The sequence below is a fragment of the Anomalospiza imberbis genome, chromosome Z (assembly GCF_031753505.1).
Source record: "Anomalospiza imberbis isolate Cuckoo-Finch-1a 21T00152 chromosome Z, ASM3175350v1, whole genome shotgun sequence".
NCBI classification, from domain to species: domain Eukaryota; kingdom Metazoa; phylum Chordata; class Aves; order Passeriformes; family Viduidae; genus Anomalospiza; species Anomalospiza imberbis.
This window is the reverse complement of record NC_089721.1, coordinates 5,967,953-5,984,352: the sequence shown is the minus strand read 5'-3', so window position 1 is coordinate 5,984,352 and position 16,400 is coordinate 5,967,953. Positions and strand designations below refer to the sequence as shown.

Below are 16,400 nucleotides of genomic sequence, written 5' to 3'. Positions count from 1 at the left end.
AGACTTGGAACCAACATCCATGCAAAATAGCTCAGGACAGAGATTCTCCTCAGAGGCCAGGTAGGCTAAATGCTTCCTCCCAAGCCATGCTGCAAGCAATAATCTGGGAGCAAGATCTCCAAGATTCTGCTTTATAACATCGCACTACATAGCCAACAAAATCCTCCACTTCTCCCACAGCTGGCAGCAGTACATTTCTATGGCTGGCCACTTCCTTGCCTCTTGCAGACTCTTCCAGGTACTCACTGATGGAAAGCACTCTTCTGGTAAAGAACATTTTGGCAATCTATGCAGTGTGTCCCTATTTCTCATTAATAACAGTAGCTCTCATCCACTCTTATGTGTATCTGAGTCTGAGCTAAAATTTTTTACAACTATTAGTTCTGATTGTCTAAAAGGTATATCTTGAAATGTTTGAATTTTATATGTAAAGCATCACCTTTCACCTGTCAGATCCCTTGGAAAATCTCCTCCATAGTTTTCTGTGTTGAACCAATACCCCAGAAGTGCAGTGCAATGGCCTTCACAGATGAAGTGCAAAACTGTGGTCCCAAGAGAACAGAGATTGTGGAAAACAGTGTCTGTTTAACAGCAGATAGCAACTAGGCAGAGTTTTAGATCCATGATTCAAGGAAAAACTTCTCCTTGCCTGATAATGAAGGATTAGTATATGGAGGGTAACTGTGATTATTCCTTTTGGAGCTTGGGTAGGACAGGCTCTGAGACCTTCAATAACTATCAATAGTCAGGACTTGATTTGATATCTCATTTGAAAGAAGGCATCTGCAAGATCAGAATATCCTTCATGGCCTCAGCAGAGCCCTACTTGGTAATTGGCATGAAGTGGAAAAGGAAAGAGGTCTTATACTGGCACATTCCATTTCCTGAGCCACTTGGTTTTCCCTTTCAGATCCCCAGATAAATATTATTCTAAGCTTGCATTAGCAGCAATACCATAGTTAAAACTGAGCTGTGATACCTTACAATGCAAATTTCTCCTGCATTACACTTAAGTGATTTAATTCTTTCTTCGATCTTTTACTAAAATAATCAAGAAAAATATGTTTTTCAACACATTTTTTCTCTTTGACATGGAGATACACTGATACTTTTACTGACTTAGAAAGGCTTTAAAAACAACTTATCTAGAAAGGTGAATATCTTTCTTTTGTTGTTTTTTTTCTTTAACTTTTTTTTTGTCAGATATTTTTTCAGCAACCCATTAATTTAAAAGAATCTCTCCACACTTTCTATTTCACCCTCTGACTCATCTTTAGGATTTCTCAGTCATCTGCTGTGTAGTGGGAGTTGAAATAATCGCAGAAAAGTTGGGCTCTTGTCTCCCTTTTTTCCTAATGCCATAATGGAATCAAGATATGTCAAATAAAAACGGACTTGAAAAGATGCATTAAAAAAAGAGATACAAATAATCTACAGTGTTAAACTAAATGAATGCACCAGAATCTAATTAGTAGTAATATTGTTTTTTAAACCTTTGTCTGTTGTGCAGGCAATCAGTTTTAACAACATAAGAGGGAACAATTCAACAGCTACAATCTAGGAGACGGAGACTCAATTTCCTTTTTGAACACAAACTCTCTGCGTGACTGTTTCTGTTGCCCATATGTCAGGGAGGAATTATAGCATCTCTTTCCTTCACAGGAACGTTGGTAGGATAAATACATTGAGGACTGGGAGGCACACAGGTCCAGACTCATCCCACTTAGCTGTGACACTCATCTAAGAAAACCAAGAAGTTGTTTGGTTATTCAAGGATATATAAATTCGAGGCAGAGAGATGGACCTCTGCAGATGGCTTAGGAGCTGTTTATAATTTTCCATTGGATTCACAAAACCATGTATCTGGGGATGGGATGCATATGTCTGAAAACAGGTACCCAGTGATCTCTCAAGTGCCCTGCAAAAGCTAAGACATGTTCTTGGGGCAGATAGATACAACACAGGACTCCCAGGACAGAATGGGATGTCCCACTGCTTTTTCTGTGACAGTGGATGTCTATGTTGAAAAAACTGAATTTTGCTCAAAGTGTTTAACATAGGCAAATAAAAGCCTAAAGTCTTAATAAATGACTAAATAACTTTTCTGAGGTGCTGTCTATTAGCGAAGAATACCTCTGCACCCAGCCAAGGAACCCCAGCTAAACACAGCTTTGCAGGCCACAGTGGTTTAAAAAATCATATTTAGACAAATTCCTTCCTCAGACAAATTCCTTCTTCAGCAGTGGAGATACAGCCCTGGTGCATCATATCACTGGTTTCTTTTTCCATCTCTCAGCTCTGGAGACTTGCCTCTGATTTGCTGAGTTTGAAAGATTATAAACTCTTCACTGTCCTCTTGATTATTCCTTCCAAACTTGCTAATAGCTGACCAGCTTTCCACTGTACTGTAGCACAGTATATAATAACCTGCAATTATTGTCCATTTAGGCTTTCCCCTGGGTCTGCTTTATTCCTGCCATCAGTGGACCTGTACACTGCTTTTCTGCTGATTTTACTACAAGATTCATTGCTGCTGAGAAAGAAAAAAAAAAAAAACACAAAAACCACTGATGATCTACAACCTGTTATATAATTTTTTTGTCTGTTCCCATGTTTTTTTTTTCTTTGCAGTTCCTTGGCCTACTGTAGACACTTTATGAAAATTGTTTTATAATAGGCCTTGCTTAGCTGATCCTGTTTTGTTCTGTAGGATCATTCCTAAAAGTTTTTTGCTGCTGTTTTTTCACTTCTGCACACCAGTTAAAGTTTACAGGATATCTGGAGGTCAGTATACAAAACAGCTGTGTTTTCATTCTCTTTGACTTGGCTTCTTCACCCTCTTTTCTGATCTGGACAGCTAAAGTGGACAGAATCCTGGCTTGGATATTGTATTTTACTGCTTTTCATTTTCAGTAGAAGGGAGAATATGTTTACACCAGGTCTGACATGTTTCTTAGTATCTACATAGGAAACTTACTCTATCTCCAGAACTTCTATCTCCTGTCTTTCTTCTCAGTCTTGGGCTATGCTTCAGGCTTGGGGTGTGTAGGCTAGTAAACCTTTCATCCTTTGGATTGACATATAACAAATTTCTCAAGGCAAAGTCAGGAGGCAGTGATGTGACTTATAAACCAGAGGGTTATTAGTGGGAGCAAAATTTCAAAACAATTCAGAGAATTCAGGCTACTGTACATGTGAATTTACAGAGGTATACTGTCACTACTCCCACTTCTTTCATATGTTTTGGTTAATTTATTTTTTTTTCAATATCACATTCATTAATTCTACCATCATTGAGTTTATCCAGTTTGTTCCTGTAAACATTACAATTAATGTCCCGTGCACTCTCAATCAGATCCGAATGAAGGCTGCCCAAAGGGTTAAACACAAACAGATCTTCATTTAAACAAAACCAGCCTCTGCTGAAAATCATTAATACATATGCACGAATACCCTTCTCTGCCTCCCCAAAACCACGCCTAGGCTTGGTTAACAGGAATGATCCACGTTTAGACCCACCTGGTTCAGGGGTGGCTTCACTGCTGAGTTGAGCAGAGACAAGGAGCACTGTCCACAGCCCCTCCCTCCTGCTTCACCACTCTGCTCCACCTCTCCTGTTCCCCGTGGTCCTCCTGGGGGTCCTTGGACCTTCGCTCCAGGAGGCTGTTTGTGCTACCCTCTAGTGGCCAAAGCACAGAGAAAACAGACAAATTAGGAGCACAGACAAAATTTTACGTGAAGGTGATCGCAGATTTTTTTTTTTTTTTTTTTTTTTTTTTTTTTAGCAGCATGAAATCAGAGCAAACAATTTTGGAAAATGGAAAGAAAAAAAAAAAACAAAACACAAAAAACCCACCAAACCAGCCGACAAATAAATCTGTTTAAAGATGAATGTTGGGAATGAATTGGAACATCTAAAATATGAGTGTCTTCTCACATTTGCATAATACAAAACCTTGATGAAATGGAAGGTGATTTTGTAGTCTAGGCAGGGAAGCAGAGTATTTTAAAACATCAGAGATTTCTTGTGTGAACATAAGGCAATAGTTTGATGTTCCCACTCAACCTCAGAAAAAATATGACAAAAATACTGTGTTTCCCTCACTATTTGTTTCTTTCGACTATAAATTTTTTAGCAACAGAAACTCTCCTACATCGTTCATATAGCTCAGTGGAGTTCTTCTGTAGGCTGAACCCTACCCCAATAGCGAAATGAATAAATAATATTTGATGAGTTATAAGACTGTAGAATGAGATGAGATGGAACTCAGTGGTGGAGAACTCTTGGCCAATGACAGATGTCTGAGGGCAGTGGGGGAGAATGAGACAGGTTTTCCAAAGTTGCTGATCCATCTGAGGTTCTGGATTCTACTGCAGGACTCTTGCAGGGCAAGGGGGAAAATTCAGGTGAAGATAAGGAGGGTTAAAGGGGCAATTCAGCTAAGTCACCTCTGAAGAAAAATATAGCAAAGATGTGAGGCTGAGTGCTGCAACATCACAAATGGCACCAAGATTAAGCACGTACTACAAAGCAACTGAACATCTTCCAATGTTCCATTCTTTTCTAGCCCTTACCAAGAATTATTTGAAACACTCAAAAAGGTGCATTTTTGGCCTATTCTGACTCTCAGAAAGTAATAGATTTTTGTAGAGAAAATAGGCTCAACAAAAAATATGTGAAATTCTGGGGGACAGAACCAGCAGCATTCATGTTATTCTAGACTTGCTTTTCAAACCAATGAAAACAATATTAGACAAAAGACTGGTTTCAATCCCAGACTTGAAATAGGGATTTTATGGCTACTTGTAAGATTGCTGGGAGCTATGGTAGAGGTGTTCACACATATTACTGCTGGCCTCATTTCGTTCCAAAAAGCTGAAGGCCCTTTAGCAGAGTTTCAGACTGCTCAGAGGTCCCCCCTGTTCATCTACACTGAGGAAATTCAACTACTAGCTATCTGAATATTCAGATGGTTCCAATTGTTTTCAAAACACCATGCTATGACTTCTGTGAGACTTGTGTTCTCACTTGGGATAATACCAAATTACAGTACAGATGACAGAGGAGACACTTAAGTGAAAGACCTTACCAGTAGTTTGTTAAAAAAAAAAAAAAAAAAAAAAAAAAAAAAAAAAAAAAAAAAAAAAAACCACAGAAAACCAACCAAACCAGAAACCAACAAACCAACAAAAAAAAAAAAAAACCAACCCAACAAACAAACAATAAACCAACAAAACCAAAAAAGCAAAAACAAACTAACAAATAAAATCCAAAAACAAAACAAAAAAATCCCCAACTACCAAAACCAAGACAAAACAAGCCTTTTAAAGTGGTTTAGGTAGAGTGAGGCATCATCTAACTGTATTACCTGGTAGTTCATAATTACCTTACAATAAAAATTGCCCAGGCAACTTTATTTCTAATATTAACTAAGTAGAAGAAGAGTGTTACCATTTTGTTTGTGCTGTGCTGCTGGAGACATATGCCCAGTGAGACTATTTTAGTCTCATTAAATAGTAACTCTTAATTTGAAGGGCACAATGCAGCAGGCAAAAATCAAAGTAAGACTTAGATTTATAAAAACTCATGAGTTTGTCAAATAAAGGATAAGCCAGCAGCTGAGAGTTTTGAATGGCTGCCTAGTGTTTGTCTAGAAGCACTCCCAGGGAAGGAGGGTAGGCAACCTAGATATAAATTGGAAGAACAGATTAACCCTGACATTTCTAGGTCAAAGGAATAACTGAGGTCATGCCTTTCCCAGGCCTACAAAAGTCACATCTGCACTGATCAGGAGAGCTCGTGGAAGTACTGATACAAAATTCAGAAGGGCAAATGGTGCCACTACTCTTCAAAATGCAACATGTTAACAATTACTTTTGTTTTCACTCACTACATCACTGTGCATGTTCTACCCTGTCTCTCTAAAGCAATTTTATAAATCATTGAAGAGAATGGTTCTATTTTTGCCTCAAATATCCCAGCCTTGAAATCTCATGAATATTTTCCAAATTAGGTTTTCAGTTTACTAGATCATATGCTTGTCTCCTGGTTCTGTATGTTACAGAGTTTCTGTTTAAGAAGAAAAAAGTCAACAGGTTAGTAATACATGGAAAATAACTCAGAGTTATGATGTAGAATAACAAAATAATCTATTCTTTGTCCTTCTAAGGCTGATTTTCTGCCTGTTTGAGGCCTGACAGGTCTCCACTATGCTTTAAAGAAGCCCCAGAAATGGAGATGTTGCAAGATTCCTAAGATGCTGCAAGATTCAGCTACCTAACTGTTCCACATCAGGATAAGATATTTACTGGAGTGTACTTTAAAACTTTGCTGTAATTTAAGTCCATGCCTTCTTTTCCTGTTCATGGTGCCTCTGAAAAATAATTCATCACCCTTGCCTTGGCAGCTCTTGAACTGAAGAACCATTACTTTGCCTCCCACGTTTTTGGACACACTACCCCAGTTCCTTCAACTTTTCTTTTGGAGGACAGGTGCAACTTAATCATGTATCACCATATTTATCTCCATGATATTCCATTCTTTTCTTTTTGCTTTAGGATTTTTATTGTTGGTGTTAATTCCTGTCTCACGCATCAATGTAAATAGAAATCATTTTCTGTTTGGCCATGATTGTCTGTAACTCTGCATCTCAGTCTTTGCCCTCTGACAGTAGTTTAGAGAAGGTGCTATGATGCTGTAGCTCTTTTACTACCAGGTGCAAGAATTTCAGGGGCTGTGCTTCAGTCTGTGTAAGAACTGCAGGTTTCAGCACGGTGACTGCAGTTTTTCCATCTAAGACTCCAAGCTATGCCACCCAGTAAGTGAGGACACCCCTGAAAAATGCTGAGCCCTGCCAGTGAGCAAGTAATTTATTTCTAGGACTTATGGAGTGAGAGCAAATATTGTCCCCATTGCACATTACACGGAAATCCCTGTTCAGCTGTCTTATTGCTACTGTATGACTGTAGGTAAATCATTAAGCTTTCTCTTGCCTAGGTTTTTTTCTCACTTTAAGATGGAGAAAGAGATTTCCAGACCTCATAAGGAGAAAAGAATTTAAAAGTGCATAATGGTACTAAAAAAATGATAAGATGCATAAGCACCATTATGGAAAGAACAAATGCTCTGTAACAAACTCTGAAGAACTGACACTCTTCAGATGAAGCACAAAGATCTAGGTACACAAAAGCCTTTTACTGTTTAACTCATAAACAAATGCATTTGCTCCAGGAACAAATCATAATATGTATAAAAAATACATGCCAGTTTACCTCAAATGAGATTTCCCATACATATTAATTTTACAAAGAATTTATACTGTAGACATTTCTTGTTTTGCAGGGTATATTTAGGTACCAAAATCAGGATAAGAAATAAACACAAAAATTGCTTTCTTAGTGTAGCACCACTTTAACTGTCAGTTTCTTGATAATTTACATGACTCGTGCATTTGTCTATTTTGCGGGCAATGTGGAAGCCTCAGTACTTTCAATAGGTAGGATTTTTAAACTATCTGATTTGTAAACTATGCAAACGATGGCAATTTGCAACTGTAATTATTCCTTAAGTGGAGAGTTTGGCATTTTGTAAAGCAGATAATAGTTCAGATAATGGATTAATGAGATGTTGTTGGGTCTTGTCACCTCGATAAAATAGGCCATTTTCTCTCCAATAAGCAGCTCTGGTTTTCCTGTTTCTTCCTAAGGTTGATAGGTTGATGACACTACCCATTATTTGGCCCTAAATTCAGTTCCTTACAGCCCTGACATCTTGGGTACTTGCTTGTCTTCTTAGGGAGAACAAAAAAACCAATAAAACCCAAAAAACAACAACAACAAAAAAAACCCCACAAAAAACCAAAAACACCCAAACCGAAAAGAAACAACCAAGCAAAAGAACAACAAACAACAATGAAAACCAACCAGTAAACTCATGTTCCCCTCACCTCCCCTAAAAACCCCAAACAAAAACAAAACAAAAAAATTTAAGCCAACCCTCAAAAAGCCCAAGAAAACTAGCCTTTTTTTTTCAGATAATGAGACTAGAGAAAAATATATTGCTTATCCTCTCTAGAGATTTCTGGTAATATTTTGTTAATTAAGCTCTAAAGCTCTGGTAAGCTGTTGTAAAGATTCAAGATCTCAGTGGGTCACTTGCTGTGACCAGGATTTATTCAACGTACAGGCCTCTAAAATTGACAAGCTTCTCAAGTTCTTTGAGACATCTTAAATTTCAGCTGCTAAATTCAATTTCAGCTCCAATTGCAGTTTGGGTGGTGGGCTGTGAAACTCAGCATTTTGGTACCTGAATGCAATGACTCTCCTGTGCTTTTGCTGATATACATCCTTTCTCCTCTCCTCAAGTGAGTCTTGTTTGGAGAAGATGAGGAAATTACTTGCTACACATATGAGAAAGGAAACCTGGCTTGAGAATGTTGGAAACAGTTCAGGACAAGAAATCTATATGGCAGGAAAAACAGAGGAGAAGGAGTGAAAAATAAATTGGAATTAGGTACTATTGAGGAGGAAAGAAGGGAAACTAAAAATGGACTGGACAATTGATGCATTTAATTAAAAAATGAATAGGGTGTGGGACAAGAAGGCAAGAAGGATCTGAGGATGGATGTGGGCAGAAACCACTGTAGCCTCACAATATATGCAAGAAAGAGCAATTATCCTAATTGATGAAAATGCTGAGTCTTCAGTGACAGGTGAATTCACTACAGCTGGATTTTGAACATGCAAAAGAGAATGTAAAGTGAACCACACTTTAAGGTCAGATACTAGCCATTTTCATAGAGAATCTGTGATTTTAAACTTTAATATCTCAGTGCCTCAATTTCCCAGTACATAGACTACGCCATCAGAACAATGAAGAACTGTAAATGAATCCCCTGATCTACTCATACATTGAAAAGGAAGTAAATTAAAAAAAAAAAAGTTTTTTAAAAGAAACAAAAAGTCCCTTTTAGAGCTTCTCCTCCTCCCCCCAATTAAGGTGTATTATGACAATAATGAATGTTTCCCTTTGTTAATAAAACAACTTTTTAATATAATGTTTTTTTTAAACTCCCTGGGTGCAAAATATCTGACTAAGTTAAAAATACACCTCTGTCCTTCACATGAGTATTTAATTATATAAAAGACGTCTGTTTTCAGTTCTACTCGTCTACACTGCCTGTTTTCCTCAGAGTCATGTGAGAGGAGCTAGAAATAAAACATAAGTCTGTGAATGTTTCCTGTTGCAAGTCAGGAAGCTGCCAGCACAGTGCTCCTTGATGCTACGGGGAGTGGTGTTTTTTATCCGAGACGAACATTTGCAGCATCTAAACTCACTTCCCCAAGCAACCATCAGATGGTAGCAATGCTTGTTTGCTATCTACCATGGGCCTGATTCAAAATGGGATGCAGAAGCCCAGGCACTACCTTCAGCACCAGCAGCCACCCAGCTGCCTTTTGAGAGTGCCCTGGTGTTAGCATTTCTGAGGACACAGAAAAAGCTGCAGACCTGCATGTTAATGCTGAGCTAGACACTATGCAAAGCAACCTGATCTTATATGCACGGAGTTGTAGCCAATAGCCCCATGCATGAGGGAACAGATGAAACCCAAGGGAAATGCAGATGTCCTGTCCCTGGGTTTGTTCCCTGGGTTTTGGTTTGCTGCAAAGGAGGATTCAAAGGGGTGTGGAAATAAAAATACCACGAAAATTAACGTGGGACCTTGAAACTAGCTGTAGTAGAGACTCTCAGGGAAATCGATCCAATGTCGCAAAAGGGTGACAGAGCAGACTCCTGTAGCATGTAGGAGTCCTTGGTGAAGTGAGAAAAAGCTTTCTTATTGAAGGCCTGGCCTAAGGTCACTGAAAAGGTCATGGAAAACAGCTGTCTCCTAGGGACACTGTTAGTCAAGCATCATCCTTGAGGCTGGGGACAGGAATCAGCACCTCTGATTCTAAATGTCACACAGTAAGACACTTAAGCCTGACTTCCCATCTGTGTTCCCTGTACAGCCCATAGTGAGACAGAGACACAGAGAGAGAGAGAGGGGGAAAAACTTTTCCCAGTTTAGATTCCTGACTTGAGGTGTGGGAAAGCATCCTATGAAGGTGTCTGTTTTTCTCCACTAGACATAAATGGATCTTGTTTTTCTCATTTAGATTTTGATCCTGATTTTAAATGTCTAAGGTGGTATAAAGCAATGTCTGCGTTTTCCATTGAAAGGTGAAATTCCCAACATTTGTTCTGCTGTGCTGTCCTAGGCAAAATGAAAAAAAAAAGAAAATTTTATAAAGTAGGCAACTGACATCCTGTCACAAATGCCTGTAATCATCATATTTACTTAATTTTAACAAATTTAAATTAAATTAGGCCTTTCTAGGTTTTTAAATTACTGAGTTTCTCCTGAGATATCAGTGGTATTGAAACTTTCATCAGTACTTAGAATCTGTGCTTGTTCACTCATGCTATTTTTGCCAGGACTGACTCCTTTAAAATGTGCCACTGCTGCTCTGAAGTACCAGATCAAACCTTCCTGGAACAGCTATGTTTTTGGGTTTTCTTGCTTTGCTGTTTGGTGTTTGTGTGATGGCTTCTTTGGCAAAAATGTCCCTTTTATTTTGCCTCTGTCCTCTCTGTCAGCACATGTCTTCCGCTTGGTCTTCCTGAGGTTGCTGAGGGGAGCAGCTCTGGGCCTGGCAGGACTGGCAGCAGAAAACTCTGCTGCAGTGCACAACAGAGTTCCCTGACCTGAGGGAAGTTCAGGAGGCGATGGGAGAGCTGCTGGAAGCCCACAGATCACATGGCTTTGAAGGACAGAAGCCAGGTGGGACCAGTGGCAATGGTGACCAAGCCTCCACACCTATGAAATAAGACCTTAAGGAGCACTGGCAACCAGGAGTGACACCAGAAGGGTGGGAAAACAGGGCACAACACAGACATCAGGGCATAGCCTGGCAGTTTGGCCAGCAATTCCTGCCGAAATGCATGCAAGAAGGGCACTGAAGCTCTGTCAGCTCTATCAGGGAGCAATGGTGTCCACAGGGCAGAGAGGCAGAGCCTCTGTGAGCTCCACACCCACCCTGACTGAGGCAGACACCCAGGCAGGGCTCTGGGAGAACACCCAGCTGCAGCACGGGCCCTGCTCTTATGCCAGTGGCAGGTCACCCAGGCAGAGAAGCTCCTCTGTCTAGTGACAGCTCCTCTCGGGAGGAGACGAGTCATTTAAGGAGTGTTAGGCAATGTGAGACAGACTGGCATTGCACCCTGACTTCCCTGAGACAGGCCATACAGACAGACAGAGCACACGTCCCTGCCTTCTCCCCACCTGATTGAACACATGGACTGGAGGGACAGAGGGCAACAGGGATAAACTCCTGCCCAGCACAGCCAGTGTGTCTGTGACTGCACACCAGCCCCATTCCTTAGGGAACACTGCTGCTGCCCTTGGGCCCAGTTACCAACATGAAGGGAAGGACTTTCTTTGGTAGGGCCCTGAGATCATTATTCAGTATTTATTTCCCAGGTGGACACTCAAGAAGTTACAACAAAAAGTCTGACAGCCAGCAGAAGAGACTTCAGGGCCTTGGGATGAGTGGCTGAGGGCTCAGGAGCGTAGGCAGCACACTCCTCTATTCTTCCAGCTGCAGGGAATAATGAGGAAATAAACAGGAAGAAACATGGTTTGGCTTCTTGAACCACTGGTGTGCTGAAACAGATGGTTTTAACCTCATCAGAAGGCAAGGAAGGAGGGGTCGTGGGGTAGCCATGTATGTTAGAGAGTGTTTTAGTTGTCTAGAGCTTAATGATAGCTGTTGATTTATGGGTAAGGATCAAGAGGAAGGCCAAGGCAGGTAACAACTAGGACTGGTTGGTGATAATGTGATCACAGAATGGACTGGGCTGGAAGGGACCTTGAAAACCCCTGAATTCCACCCCCCTGCCATGAGCAGGGACACCTGCCAGCAGCCCAGCTTACTCAGAGCTGGAGGCAGTACTCCAGGTGGGGTCTCACCGGAGCAGAGTGGAGGGACACCTTATACCTGGTCCTGTTCAACATCCCAAGGAGCCCACAGACATTGTCGTGGCTGTTCTGTAGCAGACTCCCACAATGGCATCTGCATTATCTGTTTGTCCCTGGACTCTTACCCAGAGTTCCAGCCCTTCTGTTACAAACAGTGCCACCCCTCCAGCTTTCCTGCCCTGCCTATCCTCCCTGAAGCACCTGTAACCCCCCAACAGGGCATTCCAAACTCAGCGGGTTTCACTTACACCTGTGATGTCAAATCTCTGCAACTGGGCCAAAGCTTTGAGCTCATCTTGGGGCAATGGGACAACCATTGAACAAATTCTTTATCCATCTAGCAGTTCACTTGTTGAATCCATCTCAGTTTGGAGAGAAGGATGTTGAGGGCCACCATGTCAAAGGCTTTTTGGTGATCAGAAGTCCAGATGAATGACATCTATAACCCTTCCCTTGTCCACTGATGTTGTCACCCATCATAGAAGGCCACTGAGGTTGTGAGGTCAGGCAGCCACAGCTGGTCAGTGATGTGATGGTCAGAGCCTGCCCCAGGCATAGTAATCATGTGTCATGGTTTGACACTGGCGCCATGCCAACGCCCCCATGAAAATGCACTTTTCCAAATAATTGCTGTGAGATGTGATCAGGAACAGAGCAGAGCAGGCCCAAGCTTAATAACAAAGAAAAAAAACTTTATTAAACTACTACTAGTATAAAAACTGCAAACATTAAATCCAGGATGAAGACCTCCCAAAACACTCCTCCTCCTCCCACCTAATTTCCCAACAAAACCACAGTGAGACACCACCCAGGATCCTGATCAAGTTGCCACCCTTAAGATATTCAAATACTCAATCTATCAAGGGAGACAGGAGTCTCTCCTGTGCCACAGACCCCCCAGGAAACACAACTGCCACCCTTGTATCTCCATGTCACACATGGCAACTGCCTGGAGAAAATCTGCCGGTGTGACACTCTCCTTTCCATGTCACAGTGCTCTCACCACCGGGCATGGACAGACTGCTTCTAGGGCTCCTTTAAGGATGCTTTGCCAAGGACCAAGAAAAACAACAGTTCAGCATCTCATCTCGGGACTACAGTCCCCCCCATTTCTCCCTGGGGCCGAGGGTCCAAGAACAGAGATCTTCTTCTTCTCTTCTTCTCTGAAGACAGAGGGCCTCTCCACACCCTCCTCAGCTTTCCTCTGTTCTCTCCATTCCTCTGTTGGTAGTCACTGACACAGGTCTCTTGGCCCACCACCGCATCCCCCTAAGTGCAGCCTCTGTCAGGAGAATTTGGTTCAGTCTATGGCTAACAAGAAAAGTCCAGCCACAAGCCACTCCATCATCTCCTCCCAACTCAAAAATTTCCTCTTCCCTCATCTCGGATCCCAGACTGTCTCTCTTGTACTTCAAATCAAGGAGGAGTAATATTTTACAAAGCCTTAATTTCTCAGGAAAGGGTTAAAAGTTCAGACTCCCGGACAGCTGAAATCTCTGCCCAGCAGCCGATTCCCAAGGCCAAGGCTGGGCACCTCCACCCCTCTTTCTCCTCCGCGCCGGCAAAGTTACAGGTGCCATCTGGACTCTCTGTCTCTTCCCTCTGGTGGGTGGGACAACAAAGGCATCTCCGCTTCTCTCCACCCTTCCGTCCACAGGAGCTGGCTCGGTTCCAGTCCTTCTACCCCTCGGCTCACCTCGACCAGGCCGCATGGCTTCCCCTCCCCCACCCAGCCCCATGGCTGGGCAGGGAAGATCTGCATAGAACCCTGACCGGAACCAAAGAGAGCGAGCTCTTGGGAGTTCCTGCTTTTAACCCCCTGTGTTCTCAGAGGCATATCCATACCTTCAGTGGTCACTCCAGGTGCCAATATCCAAACTTGACCACTGATTGGTTTGACCCAACTTCCTGAAAGAATTCACTTCCATGTCAAACCACGACATCATGAAATAATAGAGTTTTTGATTCTTGGAGAAGTAAGCAGGATGGGGCCAGCAACACTGACACCTTGGATGTCTGGATGGCAGATTGTCCTGCTTAAGAGGCTGGGCTTCTCACAAAAAGAAAGATGTTGAGGTGCTAGAGAGTGTCCAGAAAAGGGCAACGGAGGGGAAGGATGAAGAGCATAAATCTGATGTGGAGCAGCTGAAAGGACTGGGGTTGCTTAGTTTGGAGAAAAGGAGACCTTATTGCTCTCTGAAAATATCTGAAAAGAAGTGGAGTTTAGTTTCTTCTACCAAGTCACAGCAACAATACAAGAGGAAATGGCCTCAAGTTGTGTCAGAGGAGGTTCAGATCAGATATTAGGAAAAATTTCTTTATGGAAAGGGTTGTCAATATTTGGAACAGGCTTCCCAGGGATGTAATTGAGTCATCATACCTGTAGCTATTGAAAAGGCATGTAGATGTGGCTCTTAGGGTCATGGTTTTGTGGTGGACGTGACAGTACTGGATTAATGATTGGACTCTGGGTTCTTAAAAGTTTTTTTTTTTTCAATATTAACAATTATATGATTTGATGGTTCTAAGGATACAACTTCATTAAACCACAGGATGGATGCCTGGGGCCTCTTTACTGCTTAATATATCTAATTCTCATCAGTAAATTACAAAACTGTAGCCCAATGTCAGAGTTTTTGATCGCAGGTGTATTATATTTAGCAAAAATAGAATTGGCATGTCTGATTACCTGTTTATCCATAATGTTTCCTAGTAAGCTCTCAGAAAAGTTAGAATAATATTTGAGAACAAATACTTTATTTTCCTCTGTCAGTATAATCAGACCTGTGTCAGCTTTGCTCCAGAAAGCCTTTTATTTTTTTCTCCCTGAGTCAGAGACATTGAAGTATTTTGACCTGGACTGGATTTATATTTCTGCATGTATAGCAAGTCTTGACAACTTCTTAAATTTATATTTTTATGTAAATATAATTTATATTTATATAAATGTATATTTTCACAGCTGTGTGGTTGTGGTTTTTTTGTTTGTTTGTTTATTTGATTTTTGTTTTTGTTTTTTAATAGAATGGAAATGATCTGAAAAAATTAGTTTTATACTACATGCTTGTCACCAGACAGCCCAGTCAGCTTGGTCACCCTGGTGGTGTAACCAGAACTGGGATATTATGTTATAGCTCCCAAGATGTGCTTTCAGAGTAGTTGTTTAGCAAATACAATGTGATTTTTTAAGGCATTTGTTTGTGCTAAATCAAAGAATAAGCTCAGAGTAAACCTTTTCACTGTGTTCCTTTGCACTTCCAGGAGATGTTCCAGAGAGAGGGACTGAAGTTTCAGCTCTCTGCAGAGTTTAGTTTTATCTCACAAATCATATCAAAACTAAAAAAATGCATTTTTGACAAGTAAAAAATGCTACTCATGACAATAGGAAGTCATGATATGGTTAGATGTGGTTTATGGCCAAAATGGAAAGTAGTTTCCTCTTATTAAATAAATACATGCTGCCTTTAGCACTTAGAGCAACTTATAGCTGGTCCCTTGTAAATGAATGTGTTCTGTCTACAGTTCTTTAGTGAGATTTGATCACATTAACATCCAGGTGGCTTCTCTGCATGTCACTTGTTTGCATAGTCAGACTGGTGGTCAGTTTTCTGCATTGTTCAACTGTGAATTTTCCCTTTCTTTTCCTGCAGAGTGACTAGTAATGACTTATGCAATTGACTTAAATGCATCAAATTAAATAATGCATTTGTTTTCATGCTCACAAGTGTTTCAGGCTGCCCAAATCCATCCATTTTGGAGTTCTAGTGTCCCATTATAGAGCCATCACAACTAGCTCAGCTCTCTGCTGTCCATGGTGTGGCTTGTTTGTAGGGACCTGGGTCAGGAGTTGAAGCCAACCTAAACATCAGAGTGTGGAAGTGACACCTCCTGAATGTGCAGAGATCTATGGCATTTTAAGCACACATCAAAGTTCTATCTTATTAAACAGGTTTATTTTGCATTAAACCTGACCCTTCTTTTCCTCATTTTCAGTCCTATTTTTCTCTTTAAGGATGATAGGACACATTTTATTTTTGTTCAGTTTGAAAACACATGTAAGTGGGAGATACTTCCTTCTCCCCTTTACTCACTTGAGCAGTCTCATTGCAGTAAGACTAAATCAGATTTTATTTTAGCCTCATTTTTCACAAGAAGCTCTATTTCCTGACAGTTGCAATGGACAAAAATTCACCTATGTCCTGAGAAATTTTCTCTCTCTATTTACAGATTTCCAAAATGGTTCCAGTCATCCAGGTTGTTCATTTTATTGTTTGTTTCCAAGGATGTTACAATTGCCACACAGCATTTCTACTAAATGAAAAATCTTTTCCTGGTCATCTTTTCATGACATCATGAAAAGCAGAAAACTTGGAAGAGAGG

At 41.0% G+C, this 16,400-nt stretch overlaps 1 long non-coding RNA gene across 1 annotated transcript; it reads right to left on the bottom strand.

Annotated features, from left to right (window-relative positions):
* Positions 1 to 1,168: 1,168 nt before the first annotated feature.
* LOC137464900 (uncharacterized) lies at positions 1,169 to 8,621 on the bottom strand. The gene is made up of 3 exons (XR_010994474.1): positions 8,306 to 8,621; positions 3,520 to 3,679; positions 1,169 to 1,740 (listed from the first exon to the last, which is right to left on the bottom strand). It is a non-coding gene; the product is annotated as an uncharacterized lncRNA (long non-coding RNA).
* Positions 8,622 to 16,400: the final 7,779 nt, after the last annotated feature.